At 38.3% G+C, this 7,312-nt stretch overlaps 1 pseudogene; it reads left to right on the top strand.

Moving 5' to 3' along the window:
• Positions 1-229: 229 nt before the first annotated feature.
• On the top strand, positions 230-1,129 carry LOC105002894 (annotated as a pseudogene).
• Positions 1,130-7,312: the final 6,183 nt, after the last annotated feature.

Genomic DNA, 7,312 nt, shown 5'->3' with positions numbered 1-7,312 from the left:
GGCTGAAGTGGTTGAATGGTAAGACTCAATGGACATGAGTTTGAGCAAGCTCGGGGAGTTAGTGATGGAGAGGGAAGCCTGGCATGCTGCAGTCCATGGGGTCCCAAAGAGTCGAACATGACTGAGTGACTGAACTGAAACTGAATTAATAAAAACACACTGACCTTTTTGTTTGAGCTGGCAGGCCAGCCTGCCATGGGGAGGGTGAGAGCTCCTGCAGCCACTCACAATGGAGGAACTGGAGCAAGGCTTGCTGATGCAGCCATGTGCACGGCTACAGCTTGCCGAGAACTCCCTCCTGGCCAAGGCCTATATCACCAGGCAGGGCTATGCCATACTGGTTTCAGATCTTTAACAAGTGTGGCAAGGACAGGTGTACACTAGTGCGATCAGTCAGCGAGCCAAGGAGCTGAACAAGCACCTGACTGCTCCTCCCGAGGCTTTTCTTTGACATTTGGATGATCTGCTTTTCCCACTGTTGAAGGATGCTTCTTGCCCTGGCATAGCTGCATTCTCCTGTGACTGTGTGGCAGAGGCACTGACACTATGGAGGCAGAGTGAGCTTTCTGGTCTCCCATTCTACTGGAATTTCCACTGCACCCTAGCTAGCCCTTTGGTGGTCTCCTAATGTTTGATTTGTCCTCTGATGGGCATGAGTCTGGCATTGCAGTGCCAGGTGAGTGACCTAACAATGATGCTTCACATGATAGATCTAGAGATCCAGGACTACCAGGAGAATGGGGCTATGCTGAGCCAAAACTGGTTGAAGACAGAGCCATTTGAATAGACTTTCTTCTTGGAACAATTTATGGTGGAGAAACTACCAGAGGCATGCGGTGTTGGTGATGGAAGACCCTTCATCACAAATCTGCAGAGTCTGGATATGGCAGTCACCAGATAAAAGATCCAGGTGGGACAGAAACATCAGGGTGCTGGAGATCCCCAGACCTCAAGCAGTGCCTTCTCACAGGGAACTGATAACCAACTTCTGAATCAGCCAGAAGAGCCTATCTCCTCAGCACCATCCCTCCCAGGACCTGAGAAGGAGCCCACAGTTCCTTCAGCCCAATGCAGAGACCTCAGCTGTTTGAAAGTGCAGAGGAAGAAGCTAACAGGGCTCTTCAGTTAACCTGTCTCCATCTCAACTGCTCTGGATGGACGCAGAGAGGAGTTTCCTAGTATCACCTTGGAAGGAGATCCCGTGGCAGCAGCATCTCTGACACAGAGTTATCCAGTCAGGGACTCCACCATAAGGGCCAGAAAACTGAAGCTCATGTTGACAGGAATGGCTACTGTTAACAAGGGAATCCTGGCTCCAACCCATTGGGCACTGGCCTTTCTTGTCCAAGTGGAAGACTGTCTCTGGGAATCCCGCACCCTCCCTTCTTTTAGTGAAGGTTCTCTAGACTCAGGATCTACCATGGACTTTAGGTATAGGGGCAGGTCAGCAAAAAAGGCACAACGTACTCAAGAAGCCTTGTCTGTCTTTCCAAAGAGTCCCTAGCTACTCCCAGATGCTCCTCAGAGACCAAGTACTCACTTTCCTGAAAAAACAAAACAACAAACAGAAAAAACACATTGAAATCAGAAAGGAAAGAATGTATGGGCAAGTAGTAGTATTTAATGCTTCCAAATGGGTAACTTAGATGTCAGTACCAACCTTCAACCAAGTATAGGCAGCCAGCATACCCCAGTAACTTCTTGAATGACACAAAATCCAAAGGAGAAAAAAACCAAGCCTGAACCAAGCCTGACCCTTAATCAAGATCTTTTTACCATAGATGTGTATAATAAAGAGAGCTGAGAAAAAATATGTTATTAATACATGCTGACTTTGTAACAAATTTAAGATCTCTACCTTTTAAAAAACGGATTTGACTACCTGTGCTTGAATCAAATTGATCAAAATTAGTTCTTCACTTCTCCTGTTTTAAAATGGGGAGGATTGCCTTTAATCTTCACTGGGGGTGAATTAGAGTGGGGGCAATTAATGAGGAGTGGAGGAAGATGAAAGAAGACTTGAGTGCTTCTTAAAAGCTAATTATGTATTTATTCAATCACATGTTGATTAGTTGTCATTAGAGCCTGTTATTTATACTTCAGGATAAACTAGATTTAGTTTTTTTAAAAAGTCACCAAGTCGTCAATAATAAATATTTAATTCAAAGATTTTGTTATTGTATTTTTTATTACATGTGAATGTATGATCAAGTTTTCATTTATAACTATTATAATATTTGGATATAATATATATTTATTCAATTGTCTTTCAAACCACAGAAAAAAAGCTATTTTTCTTTCAACAACATATTTTTGTTGCAGATATTAAGGCAATTATCATTTTTATCTGGAATTTCAGTGTTAATTTTTATTTGTTCCCAGATAGAATTTGGAGTTATTTCATCCTTCAAATAATTTACTGTATTGTACAATTACAATAGCATGACAATTCCAGGTCTTGGTTCACTTACATGAGTTTAAACTTTGTTGTAATTCCATTAGAATATTTTTTAAAAATGTGCTAGTCATGGTTGAGACTTACCTACCATCAGCTATGTAAGAACTTGGAGCACATTGCACAGCTCAAAATGTATATATTTAATATCAGTTCTACCAATTCTTTGTCTTTTAATAATCTAGTTTTTATTTTTTAGAATACCTTAAATGCATTTTTAGGGATATTTTGCTTAAAACATCTTCTTTTGATTCTTAGGTGGCTATTAAAAATGTCTTCATATTTTTCCACAGTATTACAATTTTTAAAAGTCTGGCATTTATAAATAACAAAAAGCATTTTTATATTTATTATGCAGCATAAAACTCATTTTCCTATAGATTTATACTATTCTGATTTCACTTAGATTATTATTAAATGATACTACTTTAAAATAATTAGGGATAGTAATATTGCATCATCTGTTAGTTACGTACTAATTTTTGACCCCAAATTATTTATATTTGCTATTTGGAAGAAATGTGATTAAAATTCATGTCACTAAATTTGTATATGTTTTAGAGCTGTAAATCAAATGGATTTATATAGCTTTTTCTGAGTGTTACTGCTTCAGAAGATTCAGCTTTTGACAATCTTTTTCACATAGCTCTATTAAGTAATAGCATCAAATTGAATAATCTAAAACATTCTATCTTATGCTATAGTATTTTTCAAAAAACTAATTCACTAAACATCTCAGTTGCTTTACATCTTGAGAACATTAAGAAGTGTGCTGACTTATTCAAATTGTTTCATGAATTAGCTCTAATAAAAGATGATTTGTGAGAGAAAACTTTAAAAAAATTTTATAAATGTAACAAAATAAAATCATTTCAAATAAATAAAACACTTTTAGATTGAAATTAAAATAAATTATACCTAATTTATTTGTAAATGTCTCATACCTGGATTGGGCTTTGCTGGAGGCTCAGTGGTAAAGAATCCACCTGCCAATGCAGAAAAACACATTTTCAACAGGTAGTCTGGCAAGATCTCCTAGCAAAGGAAATGGCAACCCACTCCATTATTCTTGTCTAGAAATCGATACAGTCCATGGGGTTGCAAAGAGTCAGATACAACTTAGCAACTAAACAACAACTGGATTATAGTTAAATGCATAAAAACACAATTATTTCACATAACGGTGTTTGTGTTGCAGGGAGTCTTACGCTGATTCAAGATTACTACTCTAACAAAGAATCAAAAAATCAACCCTTGCTGTTTTGTAAGCTCCCACAAATAGTCAGAGGTAGATGATTATAATATTTCACATCAGATTTCTTTTTGAGAATGCTACTGCTGCTGCTAAGTCACTTCAGTCGTGTCCGACTCTGTGTGACCCCAGAGACGACAGCCCACCAGGCTCCCCCATCCCTGGGATTCTCCAGGCAAGAACACTGGAGTGGGTTGCCATTTCCTTCTCCTATATTCTGTATTTTGAGAATATACATAGGAAATATTATAAAAAGTTTTAAAAGAATATGCTTATAATACTGTATAAATTATTGAAAATAATAATCATAAACATGAAGTGAAGTGAAGTGAAAGTCACTCAGTCGTGTCTGACTCTTTGCAGCCCCATGGACTATACAGTCCATGGAATTCTCCAGGCCAGAATACTGGAGTGGGTAGCCTTTCCCCTCTCCAGGGGATCTTCCCAACCCAGGTCTCCCACATTATAGGTGGATTCTTTACCAGTTGAGCCACAAGCGAAGCCCAAGAACACTGGAGTGGCTAGCCTATCCCATCTCCAGAGGATCTTCCCAACCCAGGAATCGAACTGGGGTCTCCTGCATTGCAGGCAGATTCTTTACCAACTGAATTATGAAGGAAGCCTAATCATAAACATAGAGCAAAATAAATTTTAAAATGTATAAAAATAAATGTATTACGACTATTAGATATTTTTCAAAGAATTCAAAGTTGGTTCAATGTAAAATAAGTAATTCATAGTTTTCAGATCAAAATTTTCCCATTTATATAATTTAATAATCAAGTTTAGCAAATATACTGGATGTGTAATCAAAATGAAAGGGCCAATTTCATTATCATACACCTGCAAGCAATAGATAGAAAATGTATTTAGAAAAAATGCCTGTGAGGGATGCTGCGATATACTGTCCATATTCCCCTGCATGAATGAAGCACTCCTTAAATAGCCCAGCTAATGAGTTTTGTGCTCAAAGAGAGCCTCTGCTTTCATCTTCTTTCACAGATTGCCTCAGTCAAAGAAAACCACTTCTATCAGGCTCACACACTTCCCCAGACCCTCATGTATAAGGACTGATCAATAGGAGTATTAAGACCTAATCACCCGGGACCTGGTCTCCCTTTAAGGCCACCTGGTCTCTCTTTGTCTAATATTTGGATCCCACCCACTCAATAGGCTCCATACCACAGTTCAGGCTTTTTTTTTTTTTTTTTTTCCTGTCATGGTAACATTTATTTTGAGAATTTTCCAGACTCTAGTTCCACAAAGCCAAAAGACTCCTTAAATTGATATCCTCTCGTCTTTGATGGGTGTGCTGTATGTTCAGTCACATCAGGCTCTTTGTGACCCCCATGGACTATAGCCCACTAGGCTCCTTTGTCCATGGAATTTTCAGGCAAGAATACTGGAATGAGTTGCCATTTCCTACTCCAAGGTACTCTTCCAGAGCCAGGGATCGAACCTGCATCTCCTACACTGGCAAGCAGACTCTTTACCACTGTACCACCTAGGAAGCCCTTTTGATGGGTGGTGCAGTGGTAAAGAATCCATCTGCCAATGCAAAAGATGCAAGAGACATGGGTTCCATCATTGGGTCAGGAATATCTCCTGGAGAAGGAAATGGCAAACTACTTTAGTATCCTTGCCTGGAAAATCCCATTGACAGAGGAGCCTGGTGGGCTACAACCCATGGGGTCTTGAGAGAGGCAGATGCAACTATGCATGCATGCACTAATGATAGATGCAATGATATTATTTTCTCCCTAGTCAGTCTTCTCTCTCTCTCTTTAGTCACTAAGTCATGTCCAACTCTTGTGACCCCACGGACTATAGCTTTCCAGGCTTCTCTGTCCATTGGATTCTCCAGGCAAGAATACTGGAGTGAGTTGCCATTTCCTTCTCCAGAAGATCTTTCCGATCCAGGAATTGAACCTGGGTCTCCTGCATTGCAGGCAGATTCTTTACTGACTGAGCTATGAGCAAGTCAATCTTAAGACTTGCCAAAACAGGGATGATATTCCTTCCTTAATGGGTTCATACTTCTCTGTCCACAGCTACTAACCTATCATCTCTGATGGAGTCTGGAAGGCTGGTATGTGGTCATCACTGGAAGAGATCATGTTCTAGAAGTAATTATGTCCTAAATAATTCAAGAGGAAACATGTTTAGAAGATGTGTTGTTTTATACCCACACAAATGGTAAATTTCACATAGCAAAAAAGGAATTTTCATTCACATATTCTTACTAACTCTTGGTAAAATGTCCATTTGTGGTTGTTACTAAGAAAGCACAATAATGACTTTTGAGAACATCATTGTAAATACTCACCCAGGGTCTTCATATCCTAGGATTGACCCTGTATTTTGCTAAGAAAGATATTCATATTAAGAATAAAAACAATTTCCATTTTTCACATTTTCATCCTTTATACAATCTATTTAAAATAAATTATATACTTATATTTTTGAAGATAAAAATGAATGTCTTTATGAATCTGAGATAAGAAGGATGTTTTAAAAAGTAATGTTAATGTTACTGATAGATCATTTGCATGATGATCACTTAGACTGCTGTTCTTATTCAGTCCCTAAGCCCTGTCCAACTCTTTACAATCCCATGGATTGCAGCACACCAGCTTCCCTGTCCTTCACTATCTCCTGGAGTTTGCTCAAACTCATGTCCATTGAGGGCTTCCCTGCTGCTGTATAAATACATCATTACCCATGATTTAAAAGCACCAATCATGAATATTGCTTCCCAATTACTGTCTCAAAAGTTGTTACTGTGCTTTCCAAGGAACTCTGTTCAATATTATATAACAATCTAAATAGGAAAAAAATTTACAAAGGACAGATACATGTGTGTGTGTATATATATATATATATATATAACTGAATCACTTTGCTGTATAGCTAAAACTATCACAACATTGTTAATCAACTATACTCCAAAGTAAAATAAAAAGTTAAAAATATACTTCCTTAATGATGAGTACAAATGCACATATTACCTTTTCAAGTAATCGGAGGTTGGCAACTATTATGTTCAGTATACAACATTATTGGAGAAGGAAATGACAACCCACTTCAGTATTCTTGCCTGGGAAATTCCATGGACAGTGGAGCCTGGTGAGCTCCAGTCCATGGGGTTTCAAGAGTCATATACAACCGAACGACCAAACCATCACCACCACCATAAAACATTATTTCTTAAGGTAGATGTGATAGAAGTTGCTGTTGCCCATCCATATCTCTTAGTTATTTATTACCTTTTATTGTGTTTTGATTTTTGCATGTCTGCCTGCCTTGCAATTGTTAGCACCTATGCTGCTGTGTATAATAGCTTCTTTTTTAATTGAAGGATATACCACCACCTACCTGTGTGATTTACAAGCCAGAAATCTGGAGAAATAGGACACCTTTGTCATCAGCATAATCAAAGACTGACAGAGTTGGTGTATATCTCAGGAGCTGCTTTACATATCTAGTAGAAAGATTTTGAGGAATATGTTCTATATAACCTCCCAAATATAACTTGGTAATATACTCTTTGCTGGATATTTTCCCTGTTCTATCCTAATTCTATCTAATAATTCAAGTCTACATAT

The sequence above is a fragment of the Bison bison genome, unplaced genomic scaffold (genome assembly GCF_000754665.1).
Source record: "Bison bison bison isolate TAMUID 2011002044 unplaced genomic scaffold, Bison_UMD1.0 scf7180017864459, whole genome shotgun sequence".
Classification (NCBI taxonomy): domain Eukaryota; kingdom Metazoa; phylum Chordata; class Mammalia; order Artiodactyla; family Bovidae; genus Bison; species Bison bison.
The sequence above is the reverse complement of the archived record's forward strand: the minus strand, read 5'-3'. Positions and strand labels throughout refer to the sequence as shown.